The following is a 22,480-nucleotide window of genomic DNA, read 5'->3' as shown; positions in this document are numbered from 1 at the left end:
AGAACAAGGGAAGTGCTGCTGCTATGGCTTATGCTCTCTGAGCCCTGGCAGTCATTAAACCCCCAAACAGATTAGGTTTAACTAAACCACCAAGAAACTAGAGAGAAGTTTTCTGCTGCTCTAGACTATTAAATGGACTTACAGATCGATCAACAAGCTCCAAAGTGGTGCTCCCCTTCTTTTTGGTTGGTTAGATCAGCTCTGCTGTTCATCTAACCATAAGTTTAGGCCAAATTTGGAACAGTTGCCCTAAGTTTGTTTCAGTTATGGCAATGAAATAGCTCATTGGATGAAAAGCGTGGTTATCACCTACATAAAAAAGGGGACATTAGTATGGTTAGAAATTCTGAGGTAGTGCTCTGTCCTGGGCAGAAAGAAAATGGATCATTCCCACCAGAACACTGAAGGCCTTAGCTGGAGTGTCACAACACACTAAAGACAGTATCTCCAGTTAAGTCTATTATTTTTGATATCCAGAAGATCTGTGAACCCTCATTTCCACATTTGACTTGGTGATCAGGACTAAGAAGTGGGGGTTTCATTCTGGCACTGGAAGTCTTTGCTAATATGTGTGTAACATTGAGAGAATAGCCTAAATAGAACAGCATACATGAAGAAAACAGTTCTCTAATATTTACTGAGGGTAATCTCTTGTCTTCCTTTCTTGGATGCTTGCTAGGCTCTGCACTGGCAGTGTGTTTGTGTCACATGGACAAGAGCTGCTGGAGCAAGTTTGGTGTTTTGTGGTTCTGGACTATGAGATACAAACTCTGCATCTGACTTCTTTCTTGGCAGAAGAGAACCCTCCCAACTCCTCCCATCCAGCTGTTTTACACCTAGATTTCTCAAGCATGTCTGATAAATAAAGAACATTTGCAAACATCTGCCAAACATTGGACTTTTGGATTTATAGCTTCCATCTTTTGGAGTGGGTGGGTAATATGAGAGAACACTGACAGGTAATATGCTGACTGAAATTTTTTACAAGGGATGATAGCTACTTACCATGTAATTTCTACTGGATGTTTTCAATGGAAGTGTCTTGACTCTCATGAATCAAAGGAAGAATCCATAAAAATACAAATAATTTGAAACATTAGCTTTAGCTGATGGAAACTGTTGTAACTCTAGCTTCAGTTTATCCACTTGACTTTATGCCAGTACTGAATATGCCTGTAGACAGAGTAACCACAAGTACTCCTTGTACTTACTTTAGTTAAGTCACCATAGACCTTGCCTTGAATTGCTTATAAAATTGTCAGTTATTAAATAATTCCAAGAACAAGATTAGGGAGTAGTGGTCATTTTGCCGAGTGTAAAAATGGTTTTGGTAACCTTTTCATTAAGCCAGGACCTCAAATTTGATTTAATTATTGCCCTTGTATTATAAATGTATTTTTTCCTGTTCTTGTGAAAATAGAAGTGTTTGATCTAAGTATAAGCCTTTGAAAAAAATAATCTATGTTTAAAAATGTTCTTAGGTGAGGCTGGTGGGAGTTTGCCCATGACATTTTCCAAAGACAGTATCTGTAGCCAAGTCATTGAGTAGAACTTTCCCTTTCTTTGTTCTTCCTTGAACAGCAGAGAGAACAAGCAAAGAACCTCTCTTCACTTCAGTGCTTTCTGGCTTGGTATTGATTCTGTTTATTCACAAAGGTGAAGTCTGTTTGACAGGTGCAGAAGTCAAACTGCTGACAGCTTAGACTGCATGGAGCCATAGTAACTCAGCAGAGAATTCCTGTATTTTGGGAATGATTAAGTACAAAAATTAAACTGTTCTAATATAGCTAAAGGGCCAAAATGTTAGGACATTTCTTATTTTAGGTTGTTGGTGTGACTGTAATTTATCCATTGTAGTACTCCTCACTTTGTTCTTAAAAGGCTTTCTCCTCAGCACCCCCTTATCACCTGCAGGCGAGTGTAGAATGGGCACAAGAGGAATGTTGCAGGAAGACAAAGGATAGTCAGCTCAGGGAAGTGAATACTGCCTTGGAGTATCTGCGTGTCTTGGATACTAAATTACTATTTTTTGCCGGGTAGGTAATATAGGTCAGGGGTTCACAGATGGCCTTTCATTTTTAACAGATGTGAGACACATGCAGCCAAATTTGCCCTTGTTTTGACATCACCAGTACAATCAAAATTGTGTGAAACAAAGCTATTTACTCAGTCCTGAGTGTCCTGATAAGCTGAACCTTTGAACATCAGGTGTATGGAAATAAAGAGTACATGAGACAGTTTGGACTTAGACGTCTCTGTCTCCCTTTTCTGTATCTGTAAATTATGGCTTACAGAGTTGTCTTGTTGAATAGGTTGTGGAGAATATTCTTTTATTACTATTTGGGGAGCACTACTGAAATACTGGAGGAGTGAGTGAGTATAACTGTGTGTGATATCAAACACCTGGGAGTACAATACTAAAAAAGGGTGTAACTGTCTTTTATACCATTTTTTTTGGTAGTAAATATAATATTAAAACCAATGCTGTAGTTCACATATGTGCAAAGGCGCAGATTTTTTTCTCTGCAATTCTTTTGAAGTCTGTATTTTTTACTGAAGTTATAATGATCTCAGCAGGGCCCATTTAGGTATGGAATTCTGTTGAGTTTGGCCTCATGGATATATATAAGAGATTGGTTTTGTCTAAAGGTTGAGTATTTAAACAAAGGAATATAATGGACAAATTGAGTTCAGGGAGAGACATTAGTCATTCAGGTATATTTTTCCATAACATGCTTGGGTGTGCTGCTTGGAAGTACAAAGGTGCTCTTTTAGTTCTTAAAGGAATTATGCATTGAGGTGCATCTGTGTAATTTTTAAACATATGTAAGCTCCTGCTGCCCGAGCTTGAAGAAACTGAGAAGATATCTGCTTATGTTTAGTGTAATATAAAAACAGAGTATATTAGCTGTGGCTCAGTGCCATGGTAACACCATTAGGTTTTACCCTGAACAGAATCCTGACTAGAATATGGTTTCTAGTCAGCTTCCAACACAGACATATCTTGCTGCTAGTAGAACCATCTTGCAACTTTTCTTGTCTTTAAAACAAACAAGATTCATTAAAAATACTTCATTAAAGAAAGTGTTTTTTATGAAGCTGTGGTAGTGATCCTGTGGAAGAGTTCTGAATGTGGAATTTGCATGAAGAAAGGCAGAGTTTAGGGAAGAACTAGTGTAAGTTTAGGACAATAGAAAGAAGCCCACAATACTTGAACCTGGACAATGCAGAGCCTTCTCTTATGCATCAGTGAATATGATGTTATTGCTTATTGGAGTAGGTGAAATTTATATTGTTCACTTCAATAAACCCTCACATTCCTTGAAAGTTGCAATTGACACTTAAGTGTTGATTCCTGTACTTTGCTACCAGTCAGAAAAGCATAAACATTGCTGAGCATCCTGTATTGAGTGAAGCCTCAGAAGTTTGTTTTACAGGAGCTCTTTGTAGGTTAGAGTAGATCTGACAGCTCAGTGTGGTGTTGCTGTAAGAGTGGTAGAACATTGGCATTAATGATTGTGATCATTCATTCAGATACTGGACAGTGGTGTTGCATAAAGTGTTACATTGCATCTCACAAGATAATTGAACTGCTGAACTATAATCACTTCTTTCTGACCACCTTTTTTTCTAAGTGTTTTGTGGGCTGCACAGGTTTTAAATAGTGACTAGAAAACCTGATGTTCCATTGTTGTTCATTTTATCATGGTACTGTGAGCAATGTTCCCTTGGAAGTCACCAGCTCTGCAGGCTTCAGTCTCTGGACCTACACCAAATACAAGGAAAGCAGTGATTCCATTTAAGTTAAACAGGGCATGGAAATCCAACTGCTGACTGTGCTGCTCTTGTCCTATGTACCAAAATTAATCACTGTAATATGACCAGGAACTTCAGAACTTTTTTGAGTGATACTAACACAGGAAAAAGCCTTTGAAAATAATCTCTTTTACAACTTGTGCTTTTATTTGCTCAGAATATACGTGCAGGAGGAGATGTTTAGGCTGTATTCCTTCTCTAGAGGAAAGGCAGTAGATCAGATCTTTGCAGTACCTTCATAGTTAGGATGTCCCTGCAGGAGTGAACTGCATTGCAATTACCTGCACCAGACATTACTGGACTTATTAAGAGTCTTCTTTGGAGTTGTATTCCTGTAAGCAAGTAGATGCTGAATATTTTCATTGGAGGGGGGGAAAGGGGAGTGGGGCTGGAGTTGCTGTCTATGTAAGCATATGCTTACATCATTTGTTTCTTGGGTCTCATGCTTGTGCTTTTCTCTGCAACACTTCTGAGTTAGCAAGGCTTCCTATTCAGAGCTGTGTTTTTTCATTGTCTTTTTTTCTTTTCTTTGCATGTTCCTTCTTGTTTCACAAACACAAGGAACTGATCAAAATCCAAGTAGAAGATAAATTTTGGAATAAGAAGAAACCTGTGTATGCTGAAAAGAAATCACAGAAGGATTGTTGAGAAGAATCTAGAGTTCAAGTTCTGGTATGAAATTCTAAATATTCTTCTTGGAATTCAGGTCACTATCTGCCCTGCAAGACAAACCCTGCTTAGCATAGATTATAGCATGTAAAATAGTTCATTGAGCTAGCAAAGATCACTTTTTACTAGAAAAACTATGTTTCAATGGGTTCTCACTAGCATAGCTCCTGCTCTGTTGTACATGGTATCCACAAAGATATGTTTCATCCTTTAACCAAATGAAGTATCTTCTATGTAAGAAAACTTTTTTTGTATGGAAACTAGCCAAAAAGTCAGATCAACTTTCTAGTGCTAGATTTTTTGCCACTATTGAAAATGTTTTGAGTATGATTTTATTTTCTTCCTTAAGATGTAGGAAGGAAAACCATTTCTAAATACTACTTGAGATGCATTCTCCAGTCTCTACAATATAAAATCAAAAGACAATTCATTTTTTTAACACTGAAAATGTTGAAATATTGCACACATTTAAAGCTGTATCATTATTCACCTAGAAAATACCTTGGTCTATTTCTGCCTCTGTTTTCACTGAAGGCACTAGCAAGCATTCCTGCTAATTTAAGGGCCCACAATTTTAATCCCTTATACTTATTGCAGAAGTTCTAAATTTAAATCTGTGAATTTGCACAAAGCAAGAAAAAGGGTCTTTCATTTAAAATCAGATGGTTTAAACCCAATAAATTTTATTTAAATTTAGAAAACCTTAATTGCTCTTTTTTCACTTCCACTAAAATTACATAATTTTTTTACCTTTAATTATTTCCAGAATTGTGCTATGTAAAGACTCATCAGACTAAAAGTTTAGTGAGTGGAATCAGTCACCTAATCCCAGAGAAATGGCTTGATTATTTTTAATCTTATGTAGATGAACTTTCTGGTACAATTTCAAAACGTTTGTCTTTGAAATTGCAAGACAGAAGACTGGAAGGTCTCTGTGTACGTTTTCCAGGCCTATGTCCAAGGTGTCCTTGCATAAAAACACCTGTTCAGTACCCACTGCACTGCAATTCAAGCCATGATCTCACTGTTTCTAAGTGCCAACTTCACCTGGTGTAGAGTGCTGCTACCAGAAGTTTGTTAGTTTTGTGTTCAATGCAGCCAGAAAAAAGAACAGGGAGCAGGGAGAGGAGAAACTCATGAAAAAATTAGTTTAACAAGATGACACAGACCCTTGAGTAATGAGCAATGCTTCGGTAGAATTGAAATGGAAACATAATATGGGACTTTCCTTACAATAATGTAATCATGATTTCTCTACAACAGACATTTGATTCAAATGTTAGAGTCAGCTTAATTATGAATCAAAAAAGCATCATAAAGAAGGTGGAAGCAAAACAATGAAAATGGGGAAGGCTAAGCTTTCATGTCCTTCCACACTTAAAACTGCAGAAATAAGTCTGCAGTGTTCAGCTGTTCATGAGGGAAACAGCAGAAAATATCACAAGGGAGTAATTCTAAAATTGATATATTCCATATAAATGTAATTAAGCTCCCTGACATCAGACGAGTTCAAATAGAAGTCTTATACACTTCCATGTGCATATTCCAGAGCTAAGATCTAAGATAATAAAATAGAAGAATAGGAAAAATAGCAAAGAGAAATCACTATGTAGGAACTATTTGTAGGTTCTGTTTACAGAGTGCCTCATTCGTCCCTCACAAAGCACAGACTTCTAAAGGAGTTTTGAAGGGTCATGGTATAATCAGCTGCCAGTGTCAAGGGGGCACAAAAGAATGAAGGTAGTCTTAGATGAATGGGCAAGGGGAATATCAAACAGTTGTTGAATTAAATTGATTCAGTGGTTTTTAATGCTGTGATCATCACTCATTCTGAACTTGATTCTGGCAATTGCACATCAAGAAGGATGCAGAAATCTTGAAAGTTCTGTAGAGAAAACCTAAAAAAAAGATAGAGTTCTTGGCATACATGCTTTATCATGGATGACTGGGGGCACAGCTTAGTAAAAGTAAAGCTAAGGTGGCACTTCCAGACAGTAATCAAACCATCTCTTGATATTATCTTTCATGAACTAAATGGAAACATTTGAGATAAGGTAAGTCCTGTTCAAAACCAGGTTATTCAGTCTAGCTGATTAAAAGAAAATCAAATTACTGTATATTAGCAAATGAGGTAATAAAAACCAGAGTAATTCAGACTACTATTAAGTATTTTTAAATTTTTTTAACATTTGAAACCAGTGACGATTTTTGTAGATCACTCTTTACAATGGAAAATTAAGAAGGATGCTTTAATCAAAATAATCTGTTGAACTACAGGAGAAAATATTTTTAGTGCAACTCAGATTAGATAATTGGCCTTTTTTTACTTGATAATTATTACTGTAAAGGTTCTGCAGTCTTTGCTGTAACTTTTGGAAGTTTAATTGCACACAGTCCTGGCAGAGAGTTCTTCGCACAATTACCTGAAATTCTCCAGAATTCAGATTGCTATTTCAGAAAAAGCAGAACAGAGACATCTATAACAAAAAGACAGCAGGATGACATTAATCAGGTGAGACATTTTCAAAGTACAACACATCTAGTGTGGTTTGTCAGCACTTTATAAAGTCATGATAGGGTCCCTTGTAAAATACCTGACTACCTAAGTTCTAAATGGTCTTTTATGTTCTTTTTCGATGAGTAGTATTCAAAAAGTATGTGCAAAGTAAAGCAACAGCTGGTCTGCAAAAGATAGCCCTGGGATACAAGAGAGAGCTGTGTACTGTATTTGCATAACATGTTGGTCTCAAAGTAGGTTAGACATCTGCTTAGCCATGAAGTTTTCTGTAAAAATACTGTTCCTTGTTTGTTCGGTATTAAATCCTTCTCCATTTATATTTTTATGTTATTTAAAAATAAACCTAGAAAAGATGTGTTGTTTTAACCATTAATAAAAACAAACCAGCTAAGGTGCAGAATGGTCCAAGATCAGCATTCCAGAATTCTTTCAGAAAGAAGAAAATCAGACTCGATTGAATGGCTCATATTTATTTTTAAAATGTTAGAGGAAATAAATATTGTGTGGAATTGTATGCCCAGCTTCCCTAAAGTAACACAGGGGTGTATGTTGTGTAAATTAAACTAGCATATTCTTAGGAGCCATAAGAAGTCAGGATTCCTATCTTTAAGGCTCCTTCTCTTCATTGTGGCAATTTTTTTCAGACCACTGACACAAAAGAAATATTTTGTTATGATCAATAAATATTCCTGTTAATAACCACATTCTTTAAGCCATCTTTTTACAATATTTCAGTGGTATGCAAGATAGAGCTTTACTTCAGATGTGCAGTAATCTTTAATCCCCTTTAGGAGATTCTCAGTGTGCTCCAAGAAGTAGATTAAAGTAGTTCTTCACTATTCATAATATTTTTCATATGTGACAGTAATGCAGTGTTTATTTTAAGAGTCAAAAGCCACAGGTTCAAATCCCCTAAAGTCAGTAGGGAAAATTGCTTGCAATGACTTCTAACTTAGACTCTACATTGGATTTCTATTTTACCCATAAAATTTATGAATGAAAATTTAATGCAAAGTGTTTTTTTATTTTTGACGTAATACAGCATTTTAGTGCTCAGTGAGAGGACATTAAAAATATTCAGTAATACAAATGGTACCTTTCTATGAATTACAGTAAAAGCAATTCATAAAAGTATTTAGTGGGATGACACCCAAAAATACTATCATTTGTATCTAGTATATTCCCAGTCTTAAAAATATTTAATAACTTGATATAAATATCTGAGATTATGCCATAAATCTGTATGACTTCTTGTAAAGTATTTATTACCATAGAAATGAAACATCTTCCTGCAATGTAAACAATGTCCCTAACATCTGTCACAATCTTTTCACACATCCTCTCCCCTGGGTGAGAAGCATGTGCAGTTCATAGCTATGTTTTGGTAGAATTTTTGTGTTTAGTTTGGGGCAAGTCCATTGGCAGCATTTATGTTGACAACTCATAATCAATGTATAGCATTACACAAAATTATTCTCATTATGCTAATTGACCTATAGGCAAACTAGAAACTGAGCTGGATGCTGCCTAGGTAAGGACTTCATCTGGCACCCAGCCCACTCCTGCATTCTTTGCATCCCTCAGAGATGTTGGTCATGTCATGCCATGCCCATCTGCATCTGGCCATGGAGAAATGGGACAGCCTATATCTGCTTGTAACACAAATACAGGCTTAGTCACAAGTGTGCATAAACACCCAGTACCTACTCATACATCACCAGGCAGCACAACAGAAAGGTGGGAAATCATTCCTTTTGTTTATTATGTTGTTTTTGTGGATTAAGTGGGCAGCTAAGCACCACAAATTGTTCACTCACTCACCCCAAGCCCCTGTGAGATGAGGGAAGAGAAAAAATAAGCAAATTTGTGGGTTGAGGTAAAAAAAAAGTTTTAAAGTTTATAAAGTGAAGGATAGATGAAAGATGAGAGGAAGGAAAGAAAGCAAGTGGGGCAAAAAGTTACTGTCCACATCCTTCAAGAGGACTGATGAACATTCAGCTCCAAGGAAATGACAGCTAACATCCCTAAGGCCCCTGTTTTTCCTTATCATGACTGAGTGTGGTGTTACATGGCATGAAATATCTCCCTGCTCAGTTCAGATCATCTGGTTGTATCCTCTCCTGCACCTTCACTGTGGCGGGAGTGAGAAAGAGACAAGGGCTGTGTGCTGACCAAGCACTGCCCAGCAATAGGCTGAACCTTACTGTGCTGTCAGCTCTGTTTTGGGCAGGTAACTAAAAGACCATATGAGCTGCTGGGAAGAAAGTTAATTCTGTCCTAGCCAGGCCCAGTACAGTTGTTTAGCAGGAGGACTTAAGAAGCATTTGAGACTTAAGCTCTAAGAAGCCATAGAGACCATCTGAATAACAAAACATTTTTCAGGAAGGAGGAACACAGTATTTTATAGATAACCTTAGTGCTTTTGAACACATTTCATAGGTCACATGGTGTGGGAGATGAATATTTCTAACTCTGACTGAGAAGGAAATCTGCACAAAAAGATATTCAAGGTACGTATTTGTGTATCCCATTGAAGTTGCTCAAGAGTTGAAAAATAAGAATTTATGTTTGTCTTGGACAAAAGTTTGTATTTAGGTCAGCAGGTACTCTGTTTCATTCCTCTCACTGCAGAAAACAGACTACTTATACAGTTGTGTGCATTACATAATCCTCATCTTTCTCTGCTAGAGTATCAATTTTCCTGTGCAGGAGCCTTTTGGATGTTTTGACTGAATATCTTATGTTTGTGCCTACTCCTGTCTAACACAATGCATTCCTTTTTTAGAGAAATGAGATCTGAAATATCATATTTGGCATTAGTCTGGTGGAACTGAATTTTTTGCTGGAATCTACTGAGTTTTGCAGGTTTACTCTGAGCGCTGTTTTGGGAATAGAGAGAAAAAAGAGTACTGTTATTTTTGTTGACACAGAGTCCATAGGGATGTAAGCAGTCTAGTGTTCCTCATGTGAGTAGTTTTCTTTACATAACAATGTTTGAATATTGTGTGAAAACTTTATTCTTTATTCTTTCTTGACCTCTGCTCACATGCTAGTGAAGTGAGTCCCTGACTCCATGGTGAAGTAGAGAATTTGCTTGAGAGCTTATGAAGTATTGGAAGTACTTTAGACAGAATAGAAGATACTTACAGTGTCTAACCATCCTGGGCTTGGGAAGTCTGAGGAAGGGACTAGAAAAAGAACACAAATTTGGCAGTCTCAAATGAGCAATTTCTGCTTGTGCAGTGATCACAACCTAAACAAACATAACAAAACACCTCTGGGACTATAATGGCATCTTTGTGGCTTTAGGACTGAGAAGTGCAGCAGAGCAGTAGACCAGAGGACCACTTTGATTCTGAATAGTCCACAGGCTTCCAGCACACTTGTGTTAGACAATGCACTGGAATTTTCTCACATAAGAATCACAGGAGTTAGAAGGAGTGACATTTTGTTCTCCCAGTTATCAATGCACTGAGGGCACTGGTGGTATCCTTTATTTGATGTCTTCACCCCTGGTTATTGGGAGATTGTGGTACTTGTGTGTGTGTGGAATGGGAATAGTTTACAAGCACATTTCTAACCACACTGCAAACACTGCAATGATGGAGATATTATATTTAAACCTCACTGTAGAGTGAATTTGTAACATAGTATTCTTCTATTTCCAAGCAAAAATTCTTTCAGTTAATTACAAACATAAAACGAGACAGAATTTCTGTTTCAGTGATTATTAATATTAACTGCTGCTTTGTAAATGAGCATAACTGTGCATTTTTATTTCCTTTTTAGTAAGTCATTTATAGCTGTAAAACACTATATCAGCTCTAGATGTGTATTAACAAACAATCTCTTCATCACAGCCAAGGTAAAAGTACATTTAAATACATCATAGAGACATAAAAATAACTTGTTTCAGGAAGTAATGATGGTATTGTGTGGGATTAGGCTGTGTAAACAGCAATATTCATGTTCATGAGATGTTTGTTAATATGAAAAAGATGAGTTGATGGGTCTGAATCTTAGCCATCTCAAGTGATCATTTGCTCTTGCTTAAAACCAAATTCAAAAATGCAATTAAAAAAAAAGTTCTGTTTCAGTTGCAAGCATATAAAATTTTGTATCTATAAATACACTATATAAGGCATGAAGTTCTGAAGAATCCAGCTTTTTATCTTCAAATATTGCATCTTGCAAAATGTTCTACTTGCCTCCATATGCTGAAAATTTGAGACTTAACTCTTAATTTTTTACCAATCCTGTTCTAAAACTATCTGCCAATATCTAGACTATTTTCAGGAGCTGGTATCAATAGCAGTATGAGCCAAAATGTAGGCTAAATGTTCATAGGCTATTTTTGTAGGCCATTTTTTTAAAATAAAATATCTCACCTCAGAGATTAGCTGTCTGGTTTAAATGCATGTCAAATTAACATTCAGATGAAGACTAATGTTGTGATTAACACATTGTATTGGAATTTGGGAGTTGGAGGTTTAATTCCTAGGCAGTCATGTCTTCCTGTGTTGCTGACATCAAAAATTATTAGGAAACAGCTAGAAATATTTTAGTCTTTATGTAAAACAGGCTCAGTAATGCATCCTTTCCTTAACACAGTTTATATTGTAGATTTTTTAGAGCAGATGGACTCTCAAAAGGGTATGTTTCCACTGCAGCTGAAGGTATTAGCTAAATGGATATATTTGGATATATTTGCCCTAAATGTAATCTAGCCAGTTTTGTTAAATACCACTAAAAATACTGTCAGGTGTTTCAGTAAATGGGACCCAGCTTGCCCTGGAGCTTGTGTGACTAGATGATGCTGATATATCTGCTCACTTCTGTTATTAATGGGGTTAGCTAGTTCAAAGAATGGATCTGCTTTTCCCTTTCAAAAAACAAATTATTTTCTTTCTTACAGCTTTTGTCTTACTCCTTTACTAAATACTGCAGTCAACCTTTAGATTTTCTTCTGATTTATTTTCTTGTAGAGGCAAGAATTTTACATCCTCTGTCTTCCCTTGGCCCTCTCTGCCCCAAAATACACAGGCTCTTCCTTTGTGCACAGAAGACCAAAAGGCACACACCTCTGTGGCTGTTTTGCTCAACAGAGCTCTTTTACTGGGCAGTGCTAGCTGACAGTTGCCCCAGAATTCCCAAGGTGTATGATTTCCTTGGTGCTTTTAGAAAAGCAGAAAACAGACCTAATTAAAGCTTGAGTCCATGGAGTTGTGCCCAGATTTCCCTAGAGCTGGATTGTGATAATATATAGCCTGGACCCTAAATTTGGCTACCCTCATTCTCATCCTGAGCCACACTCTACAGAGAGCCCATTTCCAGCCTGAATTACCCACTTCTGGAATGGCAGTCTCCTCTAGGACAGTTGGGTTTTAGGTGTTGTCACACACAAGTAGTGACCTGAATATAAAACTTAGTTGATTGGGTAGAATTCTGTACTGTGAAAGGACATCTGCAATTTGAGATTATAGAGTTTTCCTCTTCAAGAAGAATTTAGACTGCTAAATAACATCTCTACCCCAAAGCTATACTATTTTGAAAACACAATTATTTCTCAGGAAGCTACATTTTTTCATCAGATTTTGAGTTAAAATGTAGTGCCTCTAAGAAATGGAGCAACCCACAGAAGCAGGGCAATGCAGAAGGGACATGAGAAATAGAAAAAACTTGAATGAGGGGAAAAAAGGGGGAAGTTGGGCCATGCAAAGCAGCCATTCACCCAGTTTAACAGGACTGTGTATTTTGCTGTTATGCACTATTCCAGGAAGCTTACTATAAGCTTACTATAATGGTAGTTTTGTCCTTAAATTAGTAGCTTTTTCATAATTGAAATTTTTAGACTTGTCATGGAGCAAATGGGAATGGACACAAAGCTGCAGTGCAATCTGATACCAGTCTGTACTGATCTTTAGGAGAACCCAGTGGGTTTTGTTTAGCTGACATTATGATGCTCAGCACGGTGGATCCCAATGGGTGATGTAGACAAGGAGGTGACAGAGGCAGTGCAGGCTTGGGTGTGTCCCAGGTAACCCCAGGTCTCAGGAGAGACCAAAGTCATGGTGTGAGACCAGAACCCATGGCATTCACCTCTGATACAGCTCAGACTCAGCTGGGGGGACTTACACCTTATACACTTTCTGTTTGCAGGTAGCCTAAAACTGCATGAAATGAACATATTCCTGACCTGTTGAGTAATTCTGATTAGTATTTCACAGCACCCCTGAATCACTGAGCTTGGAAAGGATCTCTGGAGCTCATCTATTCCATGTCCCCTACTGAAAGTGGGATCAACAGATGAGATTGCTCATGACCTTACCCAGTTTGGTTTTGAAAGTTTTCAGTGATGGAGGCTCCACTTACCTTTACTGTTTCCCACAGTTACAAGTTTAATTCTTTGGCCACTAAGTGCCATTTAAATTGGCTCCTGTGTAAATCAGTGACAGTGGTTTGGAAAATAACACCATTGAGAGGTCATGTTCATAGCAAGAATGTTTGCTCTAACAAACATAGTAAAATGGACTTTGTACTGAGTGAAAATTGTATGTAAAGATTTGGACAGGTGTTCCTAAAATCCAGACAAACTATGGAGTTATTTTTCCATCTTTAAAAAAGTGACTGGATGCAATCTATCTTCAACAAACCAGTACACTTTCCATTTCTCTTTGTTAAGGCTGTCTTTGTTAGGTGGTTTTGTTAGCACCACATTAATTGCACCAAAAGCATTACTTTTCAGGAGTATTTTTGAGTCTCTCTACTGAAATTCATTAGCATTCCTTATTGACTGAGGGACATTAACATAAAATAGGATTATAAGAAACCAGTTTTAGTACCTCATCTTAAGTTTTCAGCTGTTCTTGAGTTTTTTGTACTATTAACTGATATATAAAGAAAACGGCAGGGTAAAAGTACAAATGGTTCACTGGTACAAATGTTAAGAGAAACAAATGCAATGAACAAAATTGTACAATAGATTTTAAATATATCAGGTAAAACTGTGAATTGCTATTCTATGTTTGAAATTCTGTTTTAGACATATTTTGTAACAATGGTTTCTGTCAGGAATTTGGAAAGTTGATGCATAATGGAAGACACAGCCCTCAAATACATATTTTAGTTCCTGACTGATGGAGGGTTATGATGGCACCACTGTTTCTGACAAGTTTAAAAGACACAGGATAAAACATTAGACAGAATTCCATATTTCTCAGCAGGAAAAATGTAAATCTCCTTAATTTTATTCCTACTGAGCTGTGACAACTGAGGTCTTGTATTTAACTGTGAATTATTAAATAGACAGCATGATGATGATAGGAGCAGACTATGTGTTACATGTATCAACAAGTTCTCATAAGCCAAATTCCTTGTCAAAATTTCATATTCCCATCTATGCATTTGTGATAAAGGGAAATAATTTTAAGAGTATTATGCCTTTTCCTCTTAAAAGCTTCCCAAGGATATTAGATTAGGGAATGGAGTGAGATTTGCCATATAAATTGATAAGTAAAACCTTCTAGCTTCATGTCTCTAGAACCTAAAGTTATTAGAGCACTGAAGAAAATAGTCACATCTAAAAAAACTCAGTAAAATGCATACAGATTGTAGTAATGTAGAAAGGTCAGAAATTGGATATCTTTAGCATAGTTTGTCATTTGCTTTGGAAAACCATTCTTTAAATGTATTTAACATTTATGGGAGCTCAGTTCATTACAAAATGTGAAAAATTTTGCAAGTAAAAATGTTTGGGGTATGTTTGTGCTTTTTCAAGTGTGTTGATACAGTGAAAAGTCAGCTGGTAATCTGAAGAGGAGCTGTTATATCTGTGATAAATCTCTTCGTGTTTGACAGTCACTGTAGAATTTGGAACTCTTGCAACACAGATTAGAAATAGCAGTGAGGTATGAAACAAAAGTAAAGAATGATGCATTCTCTCTGCTTACACACCTTTTTTACAATATAAGGAGGTGACTGTTACATATATCTGTACATTCCTGCATGAATTTCCAGATTAAAGCTTGATGAAAACTGATAGTCACAATTTTAATAAGCACTGTAGGCTTGCATGGACTCTGGGCATGCATAGTGAAGCAAGATAGCAATGTTTACACAATCCAGGCCTAAAGATATAACATAGAGTTAACCTGCCATGTAAGTATAGATATCCCTGCAGGGGAGTTTAGTGATTTTAGTAAGATTGTGATTCTTTGTGAGGAGGAAATTAAGATCTGTTTCTATGTATACAAAACAGGATTCTTAATACAATGATCCAATTTGTACATTTGTTAGATGTTTTCATTAAGTGCTATTATATATTTAAGGACCAAAACAGGTATTATTTTGTTGTATTCAAGCATCTTGATTTCTAGAAGGGCTTTTCCTGTACTGGTATGCATTTTAGACTCAAAAGCATGTAATGTCCTGAAGTATTAGCTACATTTCTCACCAACATTTTCTTCCTTCAGAATTTTGTAGCCAAGTAGTTCACAATCATGCCTAGTTGATGAGACTGGGCAAGTTCAAAATGTGAGAATGAGCTACATGATCTCATTAGCACTGCACTAAATCCAGACTTCCAAGTACTGCAAGAGGAAGTTCAAGATGCAGGGATGGTAAACGTGGTCTCTGAGTTTTTGGTTGTTTTTGTGTTCATTCTAATTAAATGCACATGAATCAAGAATATGCTGTTTACATGCAGGCAGAGTCTGAAGGCCAGGATTTTGTAATTGCAAAAACAATATCAAGCTTATTTTGCATACTTGAGAATTGTTTTATGCATCTTTTCTTTAGAAAACTCCCTTATGATAATGTCACATGCTGACACCATTTATACAAACTTCTTTAGTTTCATGCAGTCATGGAACTAAGGTTGGACAAACAACCAGTCAACTTCCTAAGCTAATGTCACTGCAGAACTGGCAGATGATGCCAAGTTATGGGTTGATTGCTCACTTGAGAATAGGTTCTGGCTAGAATCCTGAGTTTGTCTCTCCTCAAAACTAGCACATTATTCACATGAAGAATCAACTAAATGTATCAGTTTTTAATTGTTACCATTAGTATAGTGGATAAAAAGTATTAGAATTTCAAGATGATGCTTTCAGTGAAATATTACATGCAGGGACTCTCATTTGTTAATGTGAACTGTTAAAAACATCTAAAATACCTAAAGAGCCTTTATTTTTGCTTTTTCTTATGGAAGGTTTTTTATCTAACTCAGTAGACCAAATTCCACAGTGACTTTAGTCATATGATTAGATGGACAGGATCACATGGAACATGTTGCTGCACAGACCTTGACTCTCTGTATACATATATATGTTAAATTGATGTCAGAAAAGATCATAGGAGGATGTGAAGCTTGGTATCTTGGTCTGCTCCCAATTTTCTCTTTGTTTATCCAGAAGAAACATTCTCTGTTTTACAATTTGAATGCACAGGTGTCTGTGTTAGGTTTTCTCAGGCAAAGCTGACTGTTTCAATGGGCTGACAAAGTGGCAGTTCCCATGAATAAGTCCCATGCAGTTCAAATGAAATGGAGTCCACCCAACATTGTGTTACCAATTTAAAGGTTTTATTCTTGAGAGAGCGGCAAAGAGAACTCCTGTTGAAAATCGATTGAAATAGAGTAGTTAGCTCCCTAAGACATTGTGAATATCCTTAATTTGTCTTGTAAAAGATGAGGCAATTTGGTTGCTACTTTTCTATCTCCCTTCAAGCCTGTTTGTTTTCTGGTTCTGCCATCATAACAGTCATGAGTAGATTTTGTTGAGGATTGCTTTTGCTGAGCTTATTGACGTTTTAAATTTGTTTTGACTTAAGAGCTAGTAGCAAGTCTTGTTTTTAATTTGCAGTGCAAGTTGATTGCATAATTGTGAAGCTGTTTGACATGTGTGATACAATTTGATTTGCATTCTTGCCAGTTTTCAACTGTAAGAAACAAAATCTGTTGGTAACAGTTTTAGTAGGAGTCACTGGAGGCTTCTTACAGTTTGTTTTCATTGTTTTCATTTGTCTTTTAATTTCATGGAAATTGAGAGATGAGAATAAAACTATTTGAAGACTTGAGGTTATTGTTTAGCTGAGCTGTATATATTGATGTAAGTGGCTTTGATAATTTGAGGGGAAAAATATTATCTATAATTGGTATTTTTATATAATATATGTGTACAATGCAGTATAGAATGAAAGAGGATATATATTATTTACAGAAACAAGGATTTTTTTTTTAAAGTAATAGAATTATAGCAAGTATCCATTAGGATGTCTTGTGAAAAAGCATAGACTATGTTGTGACTTCATTAGCAAACTTGAAACCTACGTTCATACTGTTATAGAAATACATTTCCCCTGGAAGGAAGCATACATCAAATTGGCCAAGTGTTTGCTCTGTGACCTACAGATCCTGGAAGTCTATGAAGGAGACATAGTCTTGCCCATGCAGACAACAGCTGTATTGGGCTGCTCTGTGCATGAGTACACCACTGGAATTTTTCTGATAATGTAGCTCTGAGTATCACTGATTGGTTTATTTTTTTCCATTATGGAGTAGCAGGGAGACTTGAAGTAGCATTAATTGCAGAGCAGATTTTCTCTGGAGAAGCCTCAGAATAAGCAGGTGATACTATTGTAGAGAGCAGTGTAAAAGGAAACTGAAGTGGCAGAAGCATATAATCAGATAGCAACAGGTAAAGTAGTTAAGAAGTATTGGAGATTATATAATAACAGAAATGGCAACACAAGTGGGATTTCCAATAATTCAGAGACAGTCTAATAAACTCTTCAGTAGAAGTGAAGTAAATGACTGGAGAACAAAAATGTAATTCTGATGATGCAAGATGTTCGTGGTGCAAGGAGAACGCCTGATTAAGAACCAAGGTAATTGTTTCAAATTATGTATCTTCTTTAAGATGTTCTTTAAGATGTTACCAAAACACACCACCATTACTTGCTGTAATTACACAGACTTGCTAGATTCTGTGCTTATACAGAACTGCTAGAAATTTATATAAAGCACAGGACTGTAAAAGACTACTTTGGTCACCCTGTGGGTCTCCACAATCAGGCAACTCTGAAATAATGCCTGCTCCCTTGCAGCCTACAGAACATGCTAAGAACCACAAAATATTTGTTTCCAATACCCTATAAAAAGGTGAAGGAGATGTAGCACAGCAGAGTGAAGTGCATGGAAGTCAGCGTGCCATGAGATAAATCCAGGAGAGGCTGAGAATACCACCAGTATTTCAGTTGCTCAGAGATCCTAACTCCACCACAGATGACTGGTTTTTAACCAAGCACACAGACAAATGGAGGTACAGAAGCATCTTGGTTTTTTATCTTGTAAACCACCAAAACTCTATCACCCCCTGTGAGCAGTCTCTGATGCTTCAAAGGCTAACCCCACTTCACCAAAAATCAATTACCTATAGGGGGAAGAAAAAGCCAAACCAATGTACCACTTGTGTTGTGGCACAATACAAAGTTTATACTATAACAAAGAGTATTTGCCTTTAAAGCCAAAATAATGTCAATTAGGTTATTTGCACATGAAGGATCAGCTTGGCTACTGGGCTGTTTTTACCTGCAGTGTGCTTTAAAAAACCCAAACAAACCAGAAAGCAACAGCTGATCACAGTTCACACACTGGACACTGGGGTAACTGAACAGACCATTTGGCCTGTAAAATTTTCTAAGTTTGTCTCACTTCCTCTGGGAAGCTTCTGAATATATTTGTGTCTGAGATATGTAATCATGCCTATTCTTCAAAATAAAAATCCAGAATAGTGACAAAATAATCAAGGAAACAGAAGGAAAATAAATACCTTTTTAAAATATGCCCATCACACTTAAATCTACAGCTGCTTTTAGCTGAAAAGTTTGGATTCTGCTGAGATAGATTGTTATTTTTGTACTTGCAATACCTCTGAAGCCTATAATCACAGTTCTTGAATTTGCTGTTTCCAGGGAGGTATGTAAAACTTGTCACAAGATCTTCCCTCAATATGTTTAATGGTCAGCTAATAATATGTTCTAAACCAGATATTTTTTCCCTTCAACCTCTGCATACAAGTGACTGAAGTTAAATTGTCTTCATGCTTGTGACAATTTCTAGTCAATTTTTGTTTCAGAGGTTTTTTTCCCTTGCACTGGCAATCTCCCTCTCCCACTGCTATGACCTTGTTTCTTGTTTTCTGGTTCCCTAGCTGGCAAGAGACAGTGTGTGCTATGGCTGACCAGTGTTTCAGTGTGCTAAGGAAATGTTTAACAATACAGATCTGCTCATCTTTCCCCTGCTGGAGTCACTTGTTTGATTCTCTCTTTTTTACTAGCAGCCAATTATTATAAAGTCTGTAGGAACTTACTTTACGATTTCTCTTACTTTTAAAAAGTTCCTGGAATTTAGTTCAACACAGTTGGAACACTGTGTGACACAATTTTACCTTTCACTTGAAGTATTTCTTGAATGCACTTTTCTTGTTTATGTATTTGTCAATGGCCTAATAATACAGATGTTGGCATTTTGCAACCTGCTTTGCTACTTTACTTTAGGCTATAAAAGAAGAGTAAGCATTAAGAAATGCTATACATATCCCAGAAGTGCTATTATGTGCTAATATATGGCTTCTTATAGAGAGCTTAGTGAGGATGAAGAAAAACCCTATTGGTAGAAATGCAAAATCTCATTGCTGATCATTTTCATCAGTAACTGATGGGGATAAGAGTAGCCTGATTCCTATTGTTTTCTATCAAATCAAAGGCAGTTTTCACTCTGAGCATACTACTAATTTTATATGATAAACAATGTTACTACTATTTGCCTAAAAAGCAAAGAAATATGTCACATCATCCCAAGATTATGGCAAAGACTTGGATAATGGCAGTAAGAGTTAAGTTTACTTGCTGCTAGTAAATTACTCATATATATGAGAAAGTGTACAAGATGGAGAAAGGAAAATTCCAACTGAACCTAAATAAATTAATTCACAATGAGGATAGTCAGGGGTTGAGACAAGTTGCCTAGAGAGTTTGTATAATTGCCATCCTTACATATACTCAGACTTTCTTTGGATGAAGCTGTGAGCAATCTGAATTAACTTTAACATTAGACCTGCTTTGAGCAAAGGCATTAGGCCAGATGATGTCCAAAGGTCCTGCCAACCCAGTTAGTGTTCTATTCTAGATAATGTTCTGCTTGATTGGGAATTTAACACTGGAAATTAGAGATCCCAGGTGGTTATATGTGAACTCTTCTTCCTACCTGAGTAAGTATGCAGTAGTTTTAACTAGGTTGCCTGCAGTTTGAGGGAGGTGGATTTTCCTGTCTGTGGTGCAGCACTGATGAAGTGACATGTGGAGTGCTGTGTCCAGTTCTTAGAACAAGGACATGAAGCAAGTCTCAGAGCCCCAGAGGGCCCACAGGGCCCCAAAGGTCTTTAAGGTATTGGAGCACTGTTCGTATAAGGAGAGGTGGAGAGTTCGGGGACTGCTCAGCTGTGGAAAAAAAGTCTCAGGGGATCTTTTCAGCATATATAATTCCTTGATGGGAGAGAATAAAGATAAAGAAATCAAACTGTTCTCAGTAGTGCCCACTGACAGGAAAAGAGATAATAGGAACAAATTGAAACACATGAAATTCTATCTGATAACAAGAAAACATTTTTTTCCACTATGAAGTTGATCAAAACTGGGACAGATTGCCCAGAGAGTGTGTACAGCCCCATCTATGGACATAGTCAAAACCCAGCTGGATACAGTCCTGGACAACCTGCTTTAGCTGGCCCTGCTTGAGCAGACAGGTTGGATTAGATGATCTCCAGAGGTGTCTTCCAACCTAAGGAATTCTGTGAACAGAAGTTTTTTAAAGCTGTAAAATGGCATTTCCATCAGATGTCTAGAGAATCAGTATCCGGTGAAGGTGAATGCTGTGGTTCTCTCTAAATGCCATTCAGATTGCTTCACAATTTCTATCAAGAAAACTAAGGATTTTTTGTTTTGTTAGTTTCGTAGTTCAGATGGATTTCAGTATTTCCTTCATCTACAAAATACAAGTAACTCTTAGGATAACTGGAGGGTAGTTGGAGCCTTGCCTAGAAAGACTCTAGAGTAGCTCGATAAAGATGTAACATTGTACCAATGTGGATCTTCTTGCAAAGTTAGTATTATTCACTCATTTAAAATTTTGCTGAGAATTTGGCTCTATTGATCAATGTTTATTTTGTCTGAAATTTACTTGGGAGCTGACAATGAGCATTGGTATATTTCAAAAAGTAGTAGAACTGCTTTAATGAAATGCTTGGAGTTCACAAGTTCTTGTGTGTCAGGACTGAACAGTCCTGTTCCTTTCAAAAGATACATCTTATTGATATGAAATGTAAGTTATTACTCTGTTTCACATCAGGATGATACAGTAGTTCTTCAGGGATTTCAAGGATGGTAATGCTTAGAAAGCAGCATTTATTTCTATGTGTTAGGAAAGTCATATATGTGAAAAAGGACTTGACTTTTTTAAAAAAGTAAGCACTGTGTTAGAGAACACTGAGGACTTCTGAGTGAAAGTCAGTTGATGAGAGAGTCAAAAGTTGAAGAAACACAGAAAAATGAGAGCAGCTGTATTTTCATCACTCATTTGAGGGCTATAGTCACCAGCTCTGTCATACCATGTGTCCTAGGGTGACTTTATGATACTGTATTGTATCCCCCACCATCTGCTGATGCTGGATGTTGAGTTCTGTGCCTTAACACTAGATCCAAGAGCCAAGGGAGGGAGAAGCAGTGGTGTGCAGTTTTGTCTGCAGAAGCTTCACTTCCTCCCCAGATTCCTTTCACTTGGTGTGTTGTCTGCAGCATGGATAGAGGCAGGGCAGCTTTCCTTTGCTTTTTAAGCTGGTTTCTCATCTGTGACCTGAGTCAAGAAAGATTTTCCTGGGACAGTGTCTTTTTTCTGGAACTGCTCAGCTTTTCCCTGCTCTGGAACACCAGGACAATTGCTCAGGGCCACCCCCCCCTGCCCCCCCCAAGTGGCCCTGCAGCCTGGACAGGCCTGAGCCCTGGAGAGACTGAGTGAGAGCCAAGCCAAGCCCACGGAGAACCCTCTGAACCACAGACAGACTCTCTGAATTTGCCATCTCTTCAGAATGGCAAGAAGTTTTATTGTTTAATATTATCCATTTTTCCAGGCTTATGTCTACTTTGCTTGTTAAAGAAACAGCTTTTTTCCGTTTTCTTCAAGGAGATTTTCTCCTGAACTGGTTGGGGGAAGGGCTGCTGGAATCTGCCTTTTCAGAGGAGACACCTTTTGGGTGTTTTCTCCCAAATTTGTCTCAAACCAGAACAAATATTTTGGCACCCAATGTGGGGCTTGAGGAAGTAGAAAAAAATTTGTCCTGATTGCATTTTGGTTTTACTTACCCTCTATTGGGATAAAGCAGTCAGTAGCCATGCTGCCTGAATTTATAGCATCTCTCTGGCTTG

At 37.1% G+C, this 22,480-nt stretch overlaps 1 protein-coding gene across 4 annotated transcripts in view; it reads left to right on the top strand.

Moving 5' to 3' along the window:
• The window catches only part of PCGF5 (polycomb group ring finger 5), a 65,258-nt gene that overhangs the window by 5,800 nt on the left and 36,978 nt on the right, over nucleotides 1–22,480 (top strand). For 2 of the 4 annotated variants that reach the window (XM_077183069.1, XM_077183073.1), the window contains exons 2-3: nucleotides 4,378–4,488; nucleotides 9,443–9,513. The exons of 1 other annotated variant lie outside the window; for it this stretch is intronic. The gene's annotated coding sequence lies outside the window, so the exon portion shown is untranslated. The remainder of the gene's footprint in view (nucleotides 1–4,377; nucleotides 4,489–9,442; nucleotides 9,514–22,480) is intronic. One more of the 4 variants, XM_077183070.1, reaches the window with a different exon arrangement.

Source organism: Agelaius phoeniceus, chromosome 9 (assembly GCF_051311805.1).
Source record: "Agelaius phoeniceus isolate bAgePho1 chromosome 9, bAgePho1.hap1, whole genome shotgun sequence".
In the NCBI taxonomy this organism is placed as follows: domain Eukaryota; kingdom Metazoa; phylum Chordata; class Aves; order Passeriformes; family Icteridae; genus Agelaius; species Agelaius phoeniceus.
The sequence above is the reverse complement of the archived record's forward strand: the minus strand, read 5'-3'. Positions and strand labels throughout refer to the sequence as shown.